The sequence below is a fragment of the Ursus americanus genome, chromosome 5, assembly GCF_024610735.1.
Source record: "Ursus americanus isolate L20-20 chromosome 5, mUrsAme1.1.p, whole genome shotgun sequence".
Classification (NCBI taxonomy): domain Eukaryota; kingdom Metazoa; phylum Chordata; class Mammalia; order Carnivora; family Ursidae; genus Ursus; species Ursus americanus.
The window spans coordinates 71,480,167-71,497,199 of NC_142131.1; the positions used below are offsets into that span (position 1 = coordinate 71,480,167).

At 40.4% G+C, this 17,033-nt stretch overlaps 1 long non-coding RNA gene across 1 annotated transcript in view; it reads left to right on the forward strand.

Annotated features, from left to right (window-relative positions):
• The first annotated feature begins 15,586 nt into the window (after nt 1–15,586).
• LOC148110146 (uncharacterized) overlaps nt 15,587–17,033 on the forward strand; it is a 441,138-nt gene continuing 439,691 nt past the window's right edge. Inside the window, exon 1 of the long non-coding RNA XR_015724333.1 lies at nt 15,587–15,639. This is a non-coding gene — a long non-coding RNA (uncharacterized LOC148110146). The remainder of the gene's footprint in view (nt 15,640–17,033) is intronic.

Below are 17,033 nucleotides of genomic sequence, written 5' to 3' on the forward strand. Positions count from 1 at the left end.
AAACCCAAGTGCACCACCAGGTATGGCTGTGAGATCAATAGAGGAGATAAAACGGAATCATAAAAATACTTTATCCAAAGAAGGCTTAAAAGGAGAGGAAAAGGGACGGAAAAGAAGTAGGGTGCATAAAAACGAATAAGCAAGATCACAGGGTTAAACGCAGTCCTGTCGGTAATGACATAATATGTGTGTGGCTTAGCAGTGCAATCAAAGGGCAGAGTCCTATATTAGATTTAAAAAGCAAGTCCCCACTCTAAATGGCCTACAAGACACACATTTTCAATGTAAAGGCACAAGTAGGTTAATAAAAGGGTAAAACCATATGTGACATGCTAACATTAAGCCACACAAAGCTAGAGTGGCTTAGATTTGGCCAAGATGTGTTACATTGAACACCAAATGCATGAAACTGTAGAAAAAAGTGATTAAGTAGCACTTCATTGAAATGAAAATTTTTGTTCTGTTGTATAAGGCACTTTTACAGAAATAAAAAGACAAGTCATTGACTGGGAAACATGTTTTCAAAATATATATTTGACAAAGGACTTATATTTAGACTATGTAAAAACTCCTACGATTCAAAATTAATATGACAAACAACACAATTTAAAGATGATCCAAAGATTTGAACACTTTACTAAAGAGGATACATAGATATCATGTTCCCACTTTATAAGTTGCTCACTATTCATAGTTCTATATGGAAACGTAAATTAAAACCACAAAGAGCTACTCATATAAAATCTCTAGAATTCCTAATATTAAAACACCATTATTTCGGAAATGGGCAAGGACTCAGAAGAACTGGGATTTTCACACACCCTGGTGGGAGTGTAAATGGTCAACCATTTTGGAAAACAGGTTGCCAATTTCTTGAAAAGCAAAAAATATACCTACGCAGTGACTCAGACATTTCACTCCTAAGCATGTATCCAAGAGAAATAAAAGCATTTGTCTACAGGAAAACTTGCATAAATGTTCATAGGAGCTTTGTTTTTAGTAGCTAGAAACTGAAAACAACCCATGTACCCACTGAGAGAGAAATGGATCAATGCCTTGTGGTATGTCCATATAATGGACAACTAATCAATGATTAAAAAAAAAAGAGTGAACTTTTATTTTTTTGAAGATTTATTTGAGAGAGAGTGCAAATACAATGTGAGCAGGGGGAAGGAGCGGAGCGAGAGGGACAAAGAGAGAAGCAGACTCCCCAGTGAGCACAGAGCCTGACTCAGGGCTCAATCCCAGGACCAGAGATGATGACCTTAGCCAAAATCAAGAATCCGACATTCAACCGGCTAAGGCCCCCAGGCGACCCCAAAAAGAGTGAGCGTTTAAAACAGACAAAAGCGTGGATGAGTCTCCAAATAATTGTGCTGTGTGAAAGAAGCTAAATGCCTCCCTACAAAAATGAGTACTTATTATATGATTCCATTTATATGCAATTTTAGAGAATTCACGTTAGCCCATATGACATAAAGCAGATCACTGGTTGCCTGGCATGGGCCGGGGAGTCATGGAAGGACAGGAGAGATGGATAAAAAAATGGAAGCAAAGAAACTGTGGCTATGACAGACATGCTGGTCATCGTGAGTGTGGTGATGCTGTCACGAGTGTAGACGTATGTCAAAACTAATCAAATTATGGCCTTTACGGGGCGCCTGGGTGGCACAGCGGTTAAGCGTCTGCCTTCGGCTCAGGGCGTGATCCCAGCATTCTGGGTTCGAGCCCCACATCAGGCTCCTCTGCTATGAGCCTGCTTCTTCCTCTCCCACTCCCCCTGCTTGTGTTCCCTCTCTTGCTGGCTGTCTCTATCTCTGTCGAATAAATAAATAAAATCTTAAAAAAAAAAAATTATGGCCTTTACATACGTACAGGTTTTTATATGTCAGTTATGCCTCAATAAAGCTGTACGTGTTTTGAAGATTTCAGATGAGACATTTGTAGAGTGGGGAGAGCCTCCCAGGGTATGGCTGCCAGAATCCAAGGTAAAATTCTGGAAGCTAGTTAGCTTCTGCACTGGGTTGAGGCTTCCAGATTTCTAGCAAAGGGAAGCCTAGGGAGAGAACTTCCTTATAAGGAGTTAGACTCTTTGGAGCAGTCTAGTGTAACTACTTAGTTAAATACGTTTGACATTCCATTGCATTGCAATACTGACCAATGGAAAGGAGAAAGGGGGATTATTTGTGGATTAAACATCCAGGGAGCTCAATAGAGCAACCAGTCACTGTCTTTGATAGTCATCATCTTCAGTCCTAGCGAGAGATAATAAAAATGTGTGGGAAGTGATCTGTGACTGAAAGTTACAAGGAATGGTTTTCTAAAGCCACATATAGAAATCACCCTTATTTTCAAATATCCGAATATGTCCATACGTAGTTACAATATGCCGATTGACTTTAGAACGGAGTAAAACACAAATATTCTTCTACCTGGAATCGATTAATTTCATCGAACAGTTTCAGCAAAAATTGATTTTTAAAAGTCAATAAAATAACATCTGTATTGCATCGTTCTTCGAAATATAATGTTTCTGTTACACACCCTGAAAAAATGCCAAAGAAAGGTGAATCTTTATGGCGTATTTGACTTTAATAGAGCCAAACTCAAGGAGAGAAAACCCGAACCCAGCAATTCAGACGTTAATATTATTTTTGTTGTAATGTTGTCTATAGTCCTTGTTTCCGGAGTCTTCAGAGTCCTACATTAACTTCTCCCAAAGGGGATTGGATAAAGGAACCCCAAGGACAGGGTGGAAAGAAATAAAAGTGACAAATACATATGACTGCAAAAATTGTCATGGTTATTGTTGCTATTAAAGAATGGAAGTTAGTGAAGCAAAACATTAGCGAATGTGGAACTTTCTCCCAGACTGCCAGAAATCTTTATAACTGCCCTAAACATACTATGTAAATATGGAGTGTGTTATGCTTCTGTGTGTTCTATGACATTATAACAATTGTAGTATTTTACTCATCAGGAAAAAAACCCTCCTTATACAAATCTTAAATATTTTGGACATATTTTACATTCGTACCATATGCATCACGCCATGGGCTGTGGGTTTATGGCAGCTGAAAACAAACACTTCTCTACAAAATGTAATTCATTTCTGTTGATTTTATTAATTTGGTATGTAATCAAATATTTGTTTTTGATAGATAAAACAGATTGGAGTTGTATGAGTAAGACTCTCATTAATTGTAATTCCTTTTTCTGGGAAATTCTCTCTTAAATTTTATGGCAGAGACCCCAAATCCAGAAATTACTATTTAGTGATCTGTATCTTCTTCTTCTTTTTTTTTTTTTAAGATTTATTTTATTTTAAGATTTTATTTATTTATTTGTCAGAGAGAGAGAGAGAGCATGGCAGGCAGAGAGAGAAGCAGGCTCCCTGGTGAGCAAGGAGCCCGAAGAGAGACTCCATCCCAGGACCCTGGGATCGTGACCTGAGCCAAAGGCAGACACTTAACCGACTGAGCTCCCCAGGCATCCTAAGATTTATTTATTTTAGAGAGAGAGAACGAGTGCGCATAAGTTGGTGGAAGGACAGAGGGAGAGAATCTTCAGGAGACTTCCTGCTGAGTGTGGATTCCCAACTTGGGGCTTGATCCTATGACCCAGAGATCATGACCGGACATTTCAACCCACTGAGCCACCCAGGTAATCTGTATCTTCTATGCAAATCTGTGTATGCAGTGATCTGACCTGGCTGAGATTCACATGGCCGATGCATGAAAGATGCAAGCAGTGATTATTGTACAAATTTTGCCCAATAACAGTAAATTATATCTAACTCACTAAAATTTTATCAAAGGATTTGTAAGAGATCTTTTAATTTGGTTATAGAAAAATCTTAAAATGGAGGAGCCTGGCTGGCTCAGTCAGTAAAGCACGAGACTCTTGTTCTTGGTTGGGGCTGTGAGTTCAAGACCCACGTTGGGCCTGGAGCTAACTTGAAAAAAAAAAATCCTTAAAACGCGTTAGTAATTATGAAAATATATTAAGAGAATAATGATGATTTCATGGGAAAACCAAAACCATAACAAAATTTTATTCTAAGGTACAAAATGTAATGGCATAGAAAACTCTTCTTGACCGTCATGATATTGAGCCCAATATTGTCTAATAATGAATATACTGGATACAGTATAAAGTGGCTTGCTTTGACACCACAAATTGTATTTGGTCTCCTAATCATTTATCACCTCTTTGTATATCTTCAAAAATAATGGCTAATTGAACAATATATTCACAGGGAATATTGCAGAAGATTTTAATGAGGCAGAAAATGTCAACATTTCAGTGGGTGATAGGTTTTGTTCAGAGCAGCTGGAATTTATGAATTGCCAATTAGGAAAACTTTGGTAATCTGGGTAATCTTTGTTGCCTGTCCAGGATTTATCTGAGTTTGGCAGCCATAAATCTGGAAATAAAATGATGACCCAGGGGATTCCCTTATGTTGTGCAATATATTTGTATAAAACTTTCCAATTTCATGTCTTGCAGATTGAACCACATAAAACATCATTTAAAAGGTGAATCTTCATAATTTTAATCAGTAACACTATTTTGTTTTATTTATTTGTTTTATTTATTTATTTATCTTTTTTTTTCTTTTTTTGCTCCTGGCGTAATATAAAGTGAAGAAGAGAATTAAAATTAACACTTACCAGTTGATTCGATCAGTGTAGACAGCTTTAATAGTTAATCTGGTTATCAAAACAGGTTGTTTTCCCCAAAAGAATTGTATGATTCCTATGACAAGTAGGCTGTGTAATTGTAAAAGAACTCGTTACTTTTGTGTTGTCTGAACCTGATTTTACCAATTACCTGCTTAATTGATTTTGCAGAAGCTACATGGGGAAAAAGTGCTTGCTGAAGAACTCACATGCACAAGAAAAAATATGTAAAGAGTTCCCTACATGAAGAAATAATTTTGATAAAACACTTTCCTCAATGGAGGATGAGGGCATCTGGAATCTTTCACGTACATTTTTGCTTCTTTGACGGATCTTTATGGGAACAACTCTCAACACTGCCGTTAGAACCTTGAGTTTTCGGTTCTTTTGGGTTTGGAAAGTATCTTCTTTGATTTCTCTACAAAAGCCTGGTTTTAGTTTTACCAGAAGGTATAGATAGAAGAAAGACTGTTTGGTGGCAAAGTACATTATTCATAATATTTAGAAGACAATTTATTCTGATGAGCTGAATTACCCTAATTAAAATGCGCCAACTCTGACATTAAAATTGTGTTCTCTGCGTGGAAATTATTTCTCTCCTTGGACCTGGATCCACGTGTTGCAAAAGAATCTCTGAAAAAGATAATAATTACCTTCCCATGCTTTGTCACCGTGTCCGTTTTTCCCACTGAGGGGATGACCACGGTCACCTGAGAACAAAAAAGCTCTCTTAGTTACTAATGACGTCTGTATTTTTCCTTTTTGTAGTTTTCCCCCCTTATATACGTGGCGCCTCATGTTTTTTATGCTTCAATGCCATCCTGCTGTGAGAAAGAATAGTAATCACATCTAATTAGGAAAGATTAAAATCCTATGACTCACGGAAATAATGAAAGTTGATTATATTTTGTACAAGGCATAAATCCCAGACCTTCGTTTTACCCTTGAAATTGGCTTACACCCCGATCAGCAGTGTGGTAACAGTGTTGTGAATGTTCATCCTGGCTCTTTTTTTTTTTTTTTATAAAATTTTTTATTATGTTATGTTAGTCACCATACAGTACATCCCTAGTTTTTGATGTAAAGTTCCATGATTCATTGTTTGCGTATAACACCCAGTGCTCCATGCAATACGTGCCCCCCCTTAATACCCATCACCAGCCTATCCCAATCCCCCACCCCCTCCCCTCTGAAGCCCTCAGTTTGTTTCCCAGAGTCCATAGTCTCTCATGCTTCATTCCGCCCTCTGTTTACCCCCCTTCATTCTTCCCTTCCTTCTCCTACTGATCTTCCTATTTCTTATGTTCTATAAATGAGTGAAACCATATGATAATTGTCTTTCTCGTCCTGGCTCTTGATTGCTCCATTGTGCCAGGCTCCAGCCTCATCTGGAAGGACTCCTCTTCCCTTTGGCAGAAGAAGAGAGGCCCGTTAGATTTTTTTTTTTAACCTTACTTTATAATGTTTTCATTTTATTTCCTTTAGCATGTTAAGTCCCAGTAACAAAGGAGAACAGGGCCAGAGTAATATCTGTGATTCAGAAAGAACAAACTGGCCAAACTCCTGATGTTCCTTTTCACCAGCTCCAGAACCAAAACGTTACGCCCGGTTTTGTTCCGATTTTCTAGGTGAAGAGAAGCAAAATGCAATGTGGAGACGATGGTTTCTTTTTCAACAACGAGGATTTTTTTTTTTTCTTCATCCTGGACTCAGTGTGAATGTTCTTTTTAGTTATAGTCCAGTTCACAGAGATGCCTCCTGCACACACACAGGCATTGGCGTCTAACATATGCGGTTTTATAGTGGAGCAGAGGGACACATTATACACAAATAGATTTGTGCCGTAAACACATATGGGCATAAGGGATTGTCTAGATGGAAAGAGAAAAAGAAGCCAACATAAAAACTTCAAAAGGATTGAATTGCAATTCTAGGATGCAGGAAGTTCTCATTTATCTATCTACCTATCTGACATAAGATCATAGCTTTCTGAGATATAATGCGTGAAAATGTTTTTTTAAGTCCAATGATAATTGTCATAACACATTGGCATACTGTGAACATTGCCCTATTAATCTGAGTCACATACCCCCTTGGGGGGATAAGCTGCTTCTACTCCGCAGGTGGGTCTATGTGAGCTGCAGCCGTATTATGTGTAACTAAGTCTGTGGTCATGGTAACTATAAGAAGGGGTGACATTAGACACTGTGACATGTATTTATGCGGTGGAACAATTTTCTTGTGATCTCTTCTCGGTGCGCAATGAAGAAAAAAAAAAGTGATTGGAACTCCTGTTAACAACTTGGCTGGCAAAAATAAGATCGGAGTCATGGAAAAGGAAAGGACAAAGTTACCTTTAGGGAAAGAACATCAGTGACTATTACTCCATTCTGAACGAAGAGAAGGAAAATAGAGTGCCTTCTGGAAATGGAGGGTGGCTGTTTTGAAAAGGAGCAATTCTTTCATTGTAATATTTGTATGCTTCTCTCTCCTCTGATTGCTTCTTTTGCATGGAGAAGTATCGCTGGAAATAAATGCATATCATAAACCAGGAGTGGTGTTTCAAAATGGATTCTGTGAAGGTTAGGGATAATAGGTTCCTGATAGGAATAATATATTATTATTCTCTGCTGGAAAGAAAATGAGTAAATATTTGTTCTCCAATACTAGCTCCTGTAAAAGGGGGGTCAGGTTCAAATTGTTCCTATAGCACGGAGCTATCTGCCTGGACCTGTCTCGGTGTCCTTCTTTTCAAGTAAACTTCATGGTCAGCTGTGATCATCATCCCTTTGGAAACATGCCTGATGCCCTTGAATCTCTCTTGCTTCCTCAGACACATTTGGCCAAACTACAATCCAGGCAAAATCCAACTCCCATCCTGTACCTCCACCTGTGAGGAGGAATGTGGCTAGAGAAAACGCCAAACAAAACCCAGAAACACAGCTCGTCCCCCCTTCTCACTGAGCTCAAAGCTCGAGTGCTCCTGCCTGGACCCCGCACTCTGCCCTCTCTCCTTCCCCATCTTGCACTTCTCACTCCTCAAACCTCCAAGCTCTACCCCCTTCCCAGATGTCCTTGCTTCCTACTTTCCTGAGAAAACTTGAAATGATCGGAAGAGATAACCCCACAGCCTCCCAGCACCCCATGCTGCCTTCTCACTTTCCAGAACACGAACCATCTGAGTTGCTTTGTAAAGCATGGATCCTTAAATTTGTGCCCCAAATCTGTCCCATCTCACATACTCTAGAACATTGTACCAACAATTCTCTCTACCGGTTCATAAATCTCCCCCTCTCTGTGGGATTATCTCTTTAAGAATACACTAATCCTGTAATTTTTCCAATATTAAAAAAACTCTTCATTCCTTTTTTCCCCACCAGATAACACCCCATTTCTTTGCTCCGCTTTATAGCAAAACCCCTGAAACAGGCTGTGTATACATGCGGTCTCTCATCCTGTTCCTTCCCCTCTCCCTTCAGTCCATCTGGTCTGACTCTTTCCCACCACTCTGTAAAAACTGCTTTTGTAGGGACCACCAGGGACCAGTCCACAGAAGAGCCCAGTAATTCATTCTCAGTCCACTTGGGATTTGATGTATTGGCGGCATTTGATATAATCGATCATTGTTCTTTGACACACTTTCTTTAAGTGGCTTCCACGGTAACACAGAGTGTCAGTTTTGCTCTTATAACACTCTTCTTTGCTGGTTGCAACATGTATTCCTATGCTATTGAAGAATAAACTAATGCTAGCCTAGGAAACTAAAGAAACAATAAACAAAGATAACTTTCTCTGCAAGCTTATGGCAAGTAAACCTTACTTACTTACTTACTCCGGCCAGGAGTAAAGGCCTCTAAACCTTTCTTGCTAGCATTCGGTCCAGACCCTTCTAATGAACTAGACACTTTCCTATTACATGTCTCAATGTCTAGCAAACCTCTCAAACTCTGGATGTCCATAATTGAACTAATCCTTCTCCAGGTACCATTTTGACATACAGGCTTTTAATATCTCAGTTGATGACAGCTCTGTCTTTTTAGTTGCTCATGTTAAAAACCTTGGAGTCACTGTTCTATCTTGTGTTTTTCTTACAACTCACATTGAGTCATCACCACAGTGTTAACCGTCTACCATCAGCCACCAGCATTTCTCACCTGGGTTCCTCCGATAGTCCATGGCCTGGCTCCCCTGTGTTTACACCCCCCTGCCCCTGCACCCAACAGTCTATTTTGAACATAGTAACCAGAGGGAATTTTAAGAAAGGTTACGCCACACCTCTGCTCACAAACCTAAAGTGGTATCCCATTTAGTTGAGCGTAAAGCCAGTCCTTTCCATCTTTTGTAATCCTTATACGGTTTGGCCTCTGGACCATGATCTTTCTAATTTTCCCTCTGGTAGTCTTTTCTGTTCTTGCTCTGCTCTTTTTGATTTTCTCTAAGAATCCTCAAGCACACAATGACATCTGCACTGGTTGTTCCTCTATCTGGAATGCTCTTCTGTCCAGAGAACTATGTGGCTAAACCCCTCATCTTTATCAAGCCATTGGCTCAAAAGCTGCATTTTCAATCACCTCTATCCTGAGTACCTTATTTTAAATTATGGGTTGGTCCTTGTCCTGACACGCCCAATCTCTTCCTCCCATGCCTTTTCTATTACTCTGGTCAAAATATATCATTCACTTATTTTGTTACTTGTTTATACTCTGTCCTCCCTCCCTCCCCCCAGAATAAAGTTCCTCGAGAAAACGGATGTTTATCTGTTTTGTTCACTTAAATAGGAGGGTCTCACACCTAAGTGTCAGCTGAATGACCTGGAGGGCTTATTAAATCACACATTGCTGGACCCCACTGCTAGAGTTTCTGATTCAAAAGTATATTGTAGGAGCCAAGAATTTGCATTTCTAGTAAGTTCCCAAATGGCACCAATGCTGTTGGTCTAGGGACCATACTTCGAGAACCAATTACCTAAAGGATTCCCGGTACACGGTAAATGTCTAATAAATAGCTGTTAGATGAGTGAATGAAGTTGTATCTCCTTTTAATTTATATTTTGGAGTATGGTTGTGATTGAATAATTCTAATATGCTAATTTGCTATTTGTTTTCCTTCTTTTGTAAATTTCTTATTCATGTACATCATTGCTTTGTTTTTAGGATGTTTACTAATATTTATGTACTGAGATTAACTCTTGGCTGTCATATATTGGAAGATACATGTCTTTTTTGGGCTAATGCCGCTTAATATTGTCTATGCTTCTTTCATGATGGCAAATTTAAATTTATGCCATCAAAATTATTAATAACCATGTGTAAATTTTGACTTTACATGTTGATTTAGAAAGCCTTTCCCCATCCTAAAATTAGATACATATTCATTGATTTTTTAAAAATGTTTCTTTACGCCTGCTCATTTTCTATTTAACTCTTTAATCCATGTGATATTTCACACGTGGCATTTGAAAGGGCCTATTAACCTAGCTTTCTGTGTATAAGCTGATAACTGTAGGTTTTCTTTATTGTATTTTTATGGTAGCTTTTAGTATCTAATAAGGCAATTTCTTCCTTATTTATTTTTCTAAAGAGTTTGATAATTCATTTTATTTTCTGCAGGAGAAGCTCCATCAAATTAAAGTACTGTTGAAAGTTTCACTGGAATTGCATTTAAAGTTATAGATGAACATTTGCAGAATTTACATTTTATGTATAGAAATTAGTTTGGCTATTCAGTATCATAGAAAAGTGCTGAATTAAGTCGCTTTTATTTTGCATTTGTCGGTATGTTTTCGTAGTTTTCGTTGTATTTGCTGGACTTTATAATTTTTATTTTGTTAATCTTAGACCCATGCACAAGTTTTTGGTAGTGGTAGTTTTCATTGTATGTCCTGATTATTATAGGCACCTCGGGAAGCGGCTGCTTCGAACATATATTTCAACAGGCTGCCTTATTAAACTCTCCTATTGATTTAATTTTTTTTCAGTTTTCATTTCTGTGTCCCCAAAGAGCCTCGTGAATATCTACAAATAATGCTGATATTCCTTCTTTCTGATTTTTTTATGTTTGTTTTCATATTTTCTTGTTCTAGTGCATTAACCGGAAATGTCAACATTAGTTAACATAATACTGTGTTCGTGGCCATCATTTTTGAAGTTAATTATTTGCTTAAGGATATTATTTATTTCTGTGTTTTCCAACTCTATGTGTATCATTAGTTTACCGAGATATTTTAAAATCAGAAATCAAGTGGAAATTTTGGTAATTTACTATAAATTAATAAGGCTGTATCCTTGGGAGATATGAGGGAACTGTTGTATCTTACTGTTGGGACTCCCTCTCCTCAAACTGATATGCTGAAATTTTAACTCCCAAAGGTGATAATATTAGTAGGTGGCGCTGCTGGGGGGTGAGGGTGGAGCCTGATGAATGGGATTGATGCCGTTCTGAAAGACACCCCACAGAACTCCCTCCCCCTTCCACCATGTGAGGATACAATGAGAAGTCTACAACCCAAAAGAAGGCCCTTACCTGGCCATACGGGCACATTGATCTGAGATTTCCAGCTCCCAGAACTGTGAGAAATAAGCTCCTGGCCTGTGGTATTTTGTTTGCGCAGCTTGAACAGGGTAAGACAGGAATGCATGTATTAAAAAATGTGGCATCAGTGATAGTATAGGACGGTATCTTCTGTATTGTTCAAAGGTGAAGATAAAAACAAATAATGGATTTAAACCTTTGTAATTGAGACTAACTTCATTTATTTAAAAAAGATGTGACCCCCTCCCCCCGCCCACACACACACACTACGCATCTATAGGTTAAATTCTACTATAGATGAAAAAGAGCGCCGACTTCATACTCAGGCTCAGCCCCAGCATGGGATAACTCTTTTGGTAAATGTATTGGTATTTTATCTTAACAAAGAAAATACTCTAAGGCATTTAGGGTTCTGCAAGCTTGGTTTTGGAGCAACTAGCTGACTTTAAAAGTATGGGCATGTATAAGCTTAGTCTAGGTACCAAGCCGACCGAGGGGAAGTCGGAATCTTGGACAGCTCAGGGGGCCATCTGGGTCTTTGGGAGGATGAGTTCCTTGCCTGGTAGTGTTTATTCCTTCTTGTACCCAGTAGACAAACAAGGCTGACCCACTTGTGTTTGTCTGAAACTCTAGTCTAGGTCAGTCAAGTACTCTGTGGAGCATTGGAGTGTGAAGTTGGTGGGCGGGTGGCATCTTGCCTTTTTCCTCTTCAGATTTGTCATTTCTTGTCACAGGATACAATTGGCATATTATTCCATGGATGGGGTTTAGACATCTTGAGAGCACTTTGAAAGAATTTACAGATTTTGTGTGTGCATATGTTAAGGACAGCTCCCATAGACAGAAAGATCCTTGATGGGGAATTTCTTATTGCGTCTTTCTCATCTCATTCCTTCCTGTGATCTCAGTATCCAGGACCATGCTTTGCCCATTGTGATCCCTTCACCTGGGCACCCATGAATTAGTGGGAAAATGAATGTATGAATGAATAGCTCATGACAGAGACTGCTCTCTCCCAGTATTTCAACTGCTTCAAATTATATATGTTGGTCTTTGCCATATCTTGAAGAATTTCATAATTCATATTCCTAACTTGAGAATCTTTTTAAACTTTTGAAAAGCATATTTGTAAATACATTTCAGAGATTCCCTACCTCTAGTTAGATCTCCCTATATTCTGTGGTAAAGAATAAACAATACAATTATTTATAATTGATGCCTAACAAGTTTTACTAACGTACATTGTTGGACCTTTTACCATTAAAAAAAAAAAAAAAAAGAATGATTGGGGCACCTGGGTGGCTCAGTTAAGCATCTGACTTGGTTTTGGCTTAGGTCGTGATCTCAGGGTTGTGAGATCGAGCCCCGATTGAAACTGCTCTGGATGTAGAGACTGGTTAAGATTCTCTCTCTCCCTCTCCCCCTGCCCCTCCCTCACCCCCCAAAAAAGGAAAGAAAAAAATGAATGAATGAATATAGGAGAACAAAATATTGAATATTCACATGACATTCTGAAGTTCTTTCAGTATTAATTTTTTCTCCATTTTTGGCAAAGACAACTTTACTTCCTGTTGGGAATTCTGAAATAATTTATTCTTAATTGTAGACAATTATCTTTTTATGTAAAATATTTTTTACTTTCAGGCATAAATGAGTCTCTTAAGCAGGTAAACAAATAATCTAATACTCCTATGTTAATATTCAGGCAACTTTTCCCACCTTCATCTCTTTTTGCTGTGTCATTTAAGTTTCTTTCACAAACATCTAATTTGCTTTCATTTGAATTAAACAGGGAGCATATTTTTGGGCACAAATTTCAGTGTGAATTTTTACATCATTTCCTTATCATCTTCTCTCGAACTCTCTGAGTCTCAGCATGACAGCATTGCAGATTTCAAAAGTGACTCTTACTGTCGCCAGACCTTCCTATCAAGTTGTCCTCTTGTGGAAGCCTGTGAATTACAAAGAATGATCATTGTGTCCTTTCTCTGGCTAGTGCGTAATAGTTAGTAGACAGTAAGAGTAAGAAGGCAAAAGAGAACCCTAAAGTGGACATAACATCACTTCCAGTCATCACATCATGAATCCCCGTTAGTTACCAAAGCACGTTAATAAGTTGATATGCTTACTCTAGGTCACGGCGTTGATACTACTTAGACGTTTGTACTCCCGTTTAGCTAAAATGCTGTTAGGCTGATGATAGTTCAGAAGTAAGTCATTGCTGGCAGAAGAGAAGAAATTTTTTTCCAAAGAAATTTCATCAGAAACATTTCTGACTTAAACCTGGTGTCAGATGGGCACGGCTGCAAACCCAAGGACGTTGCCTGTTACCGCATTTCTCACATGGGCTCCCAGAGTGCCCATCACAGAGAACACACTGTCATGACCCTCTCCCTCCCGATACAACGACTTTATGCAAACACTGAAGCAGGTGTCCTGGGGCCAGTGAGATGACAAACGACAAGGAGGGTCCGAAGTTCAAGGGTGGGCTGATTTCCATGTGCTGAATTAATACCACTTAGGAGCACAAGCTGGTCGAGTTTATAAATCCAATTGTTTCTCCATGGAAAGATTCAGAAAAGTTGGTGGCCAAGAATGAGGGCTTTTTGAGAGCTCTTGTGCAGAGTGGCCTTACCTTCAAGGATCTGGGCAAAAACAAGCGGGATCTGCAGCAGCGTCTGCCGCAAAGCCATGCTGTTTTTGTTTCGTTCTGTTTCTTGTTCTAGTTTGCTCAGGATTCAGGTTATGGGTGTCTCTTAAAGACTCTTGCCACTGCCTCCTCTGGGCTTCCAGATTCATCTCCACACTATCTATTCATTCCCCACATGCACAGTAGACCTAATACTCTTATAAAAAAAACTCAGTCTGATCATTGTCACATTAAACTCTGTGTAATTAACAATTGTGATCCTGCCCCCAGGCCTCCGCCGAAGGGTCTGCCTCCCCCTGACTTCTGGGACTTCATCCTGGAGCACTCCAAGCCTTGCTCATTATTATGTAGCTCTCCTGGCCTCTGATCTTTTTCTCCAAGACTTTAAATTTGTGTCTATCTGGAGACTTGTGTTTCTTCTCCCTGAGATACCTCCTTGCTGCTGTGCCAAGAGAAAATCTTTGCCTCAGTGTTTCTTTCTAATTCAAACCCTTGGCTCAAATACCACCTCACATATAAGCCTTTCTGTCTACTTATTTTAAATTAGGCTCACCTATTCACTTTCCATCATGATATTTTAAAAAATTTTCTTTGTATCTCTTATAAGTAATGGAAATTGTATTTTTATTTATTTGTTTCCTTTTCATTTGGGGTTCCTCTTTCTAGAATGTAGGCCCCATGTGAGCAGAGCAGAGCCCTTTTGTTGAAGGTTGCCCCCCAGCATCAAGAACAGTTTCCAACATCCAGAAGGCGCTCAGTGGATGTCTGCTGCCTGTACGTATGTACGTACATGTATGATTGTATGTATGATTGACTAACTCAATTATGAATAAATAAATATAGTGACCTTTAGTAGCCACTGTCTGTGAGCACCATAAAGTTTGCCATGTGCTAGTCTCTGACTCTGGTATCACCTGGATATCTTTCATTTTAAAAAGCTCCGAATCATTTCTTCGTTTATATTGGGAAGATCTCACAGAAAACCGAAAGGAATTGTTCACTTATGGATTCATTCAAAACAAATTCATGATTGAACACAGGCACATAGAGCTCTGCCCTTTGTCTCCATAGTTATTTGTTAAGGGCTCGTAGAAATGTTTTGTAGAAAGAGAGTTAACATGGCAGATCAAAGCCAATGTGGGGAGGAATTCCAGGCAGACAAGGCAGGCATAGGAGACACAGAATTGTTTTAGACAAAAGGGTGTATTTAGGAGATTTCAGGAATCTGAGGGTGGCCGTAGTGGTGATGAGGGTGGAAAGATGCAGAAGAAGGACTTTGGAGAGACTGTTAGAGCTAATCACCAGCTGGGCCTCCAATTTCATTACCAGTACCAAGGCTACAGACCCATGGTAGCCAGGGCGGGGTCCGTGCAGAGCAGAGGCGGAGGTGAGGACGAGGAGGGGCAGGGAACCTGGGTGAAACTTGGCAGAATATCACAGAGACGTTCTCTGAGCAGCTGAGGGGGAATGGTGCCACTGGGAATGGCAAAGGATGGCATGGGGGTTTGTTGGCAGAAGTCAGTGAGAGGACTTGACCCTTGGTTGACCCTGGAGCTGGACCCAGGTGGTCAGAGGCTCCTCCCCGCCCCTCTCCTGGCCTTGGATTGGGCACAGCTGCCTCCAATTACCTCCCACGCGGCCTTGTGGGAGCAACGCGGTGTTGAGATCATCGGGAGGGTATATGAGGGAAGCCCCTGAAGGCTTCCGTAGAAGCTTGAGGAATCAGGCGGCTGGTGTGAACATCTCGTCTTGCTGCCACCCAAGACGAGAAGCCTGGTAAGTCAGCCTCCGTGTTTATTAAAGTGGCCCCTGTCCCCTCTGAAGCGGTTCGCGCCTTTCTCGGGGCTCTGCTTGCTTTTGGTGTGCAGGGCTGTTCCGTATTTCACCGGGGAGCTCCGGAGGTTTCGAACGCGAGGCGCCGGGCTCTCAGCGGTGCTGCTGACTGGCTGTGTGACCCTTGTCAAACGGTTTAACCTGCGCGGTTCCCAGCGTCCGGGACGACACTGCCTAAGACGGCTTGCCGGGGCCGCCATTTGTGTCTCCGCGAGAAGCGGTGCTGGCGGAACGGCGGGGTTATGAGTCACAGGCTGCGTTGCCATTTTGAATCCCTCCTGAGAGCTGTGTGAAGAAAATATTGACTTCGCTTGCCGAAGCTGTGTTGGGAATGAGCCGGGGAGGGAACTGGGTGAGGTGGGAGGGGAGGCGCCTCCGGAGGAACTGAAGATGAAGGGATAAGGGGACTGCGCTCAAAAAATGGTGGTTGGGGTCACCCCCAGCAGCCAACAACCATTTGTCCCTTTGTGCACAGCGAAGGTATTTAAAACCCTGTTCCTGGCTGACAGCTCCTGTGTCTCTTGAGTACTGGTGGGCATCTGTGGGAAGTGGCTTTGCTTTGAAAGAGCTTGCAGGGGGTACCTGCGTCTGGAAGCATCGCAGAGCTCTCCAGCTGTACTCCTTTCAGGGAAGTCTTGGATGAACTATTGCTGACATTGAGGATGTGCCAGATACTCTCTTCAGAACATAGGAATTCATTGGTCCTCACAAGAATTTTATGGCGTGGGTATGAATTGCCTCCATTTTTCAGGCAAAAAAATTGATTTATAAAGAGAGAACATGATTTGTGTGAAGCTGCCCAGCCCACACATGCTGGAGGTGGAAATCAATCCCACCTACTCGGCTTTGAGAAGGCTGTCTGACCACCTGTTCTCGATGGAGACCACCCTGTGTTTAAACGTAAGATTTAAAGAGGTATCCGAAACACTTGGGGACTTGATTAAACTATGGATATGTGGGCCCAATCGAGGGAACTGTTTTTGTTTTTTTTTTTTTTTTTGTCAAGATATCTGCATGTTTTCATGGCTTTTTGGGGGATTCTGGTGAACATCCAAGTATAAGGACCATTGCTGTGTGAGCCAAATTACTTTGAAATGGAACCTAGTCTCTTCCTTAAGATAGTGATGATAATTAAGTTAGGACTGAATTGAGAAAATGATGAGAGAATGTTCTGGAAAACCCTTGGCAAATCAGCGACTCTCAGATTGGCCAGAAACACCTGGGTAGGTAATTAAAACAATCCTCCTAGCCCTCACTTACACCTGCCTCATAGCGTTGATTGCTTTAGGCAGCAGTGGGATTTGGTGGCATACAGTGTTTGAGCAAGAATGATCTTA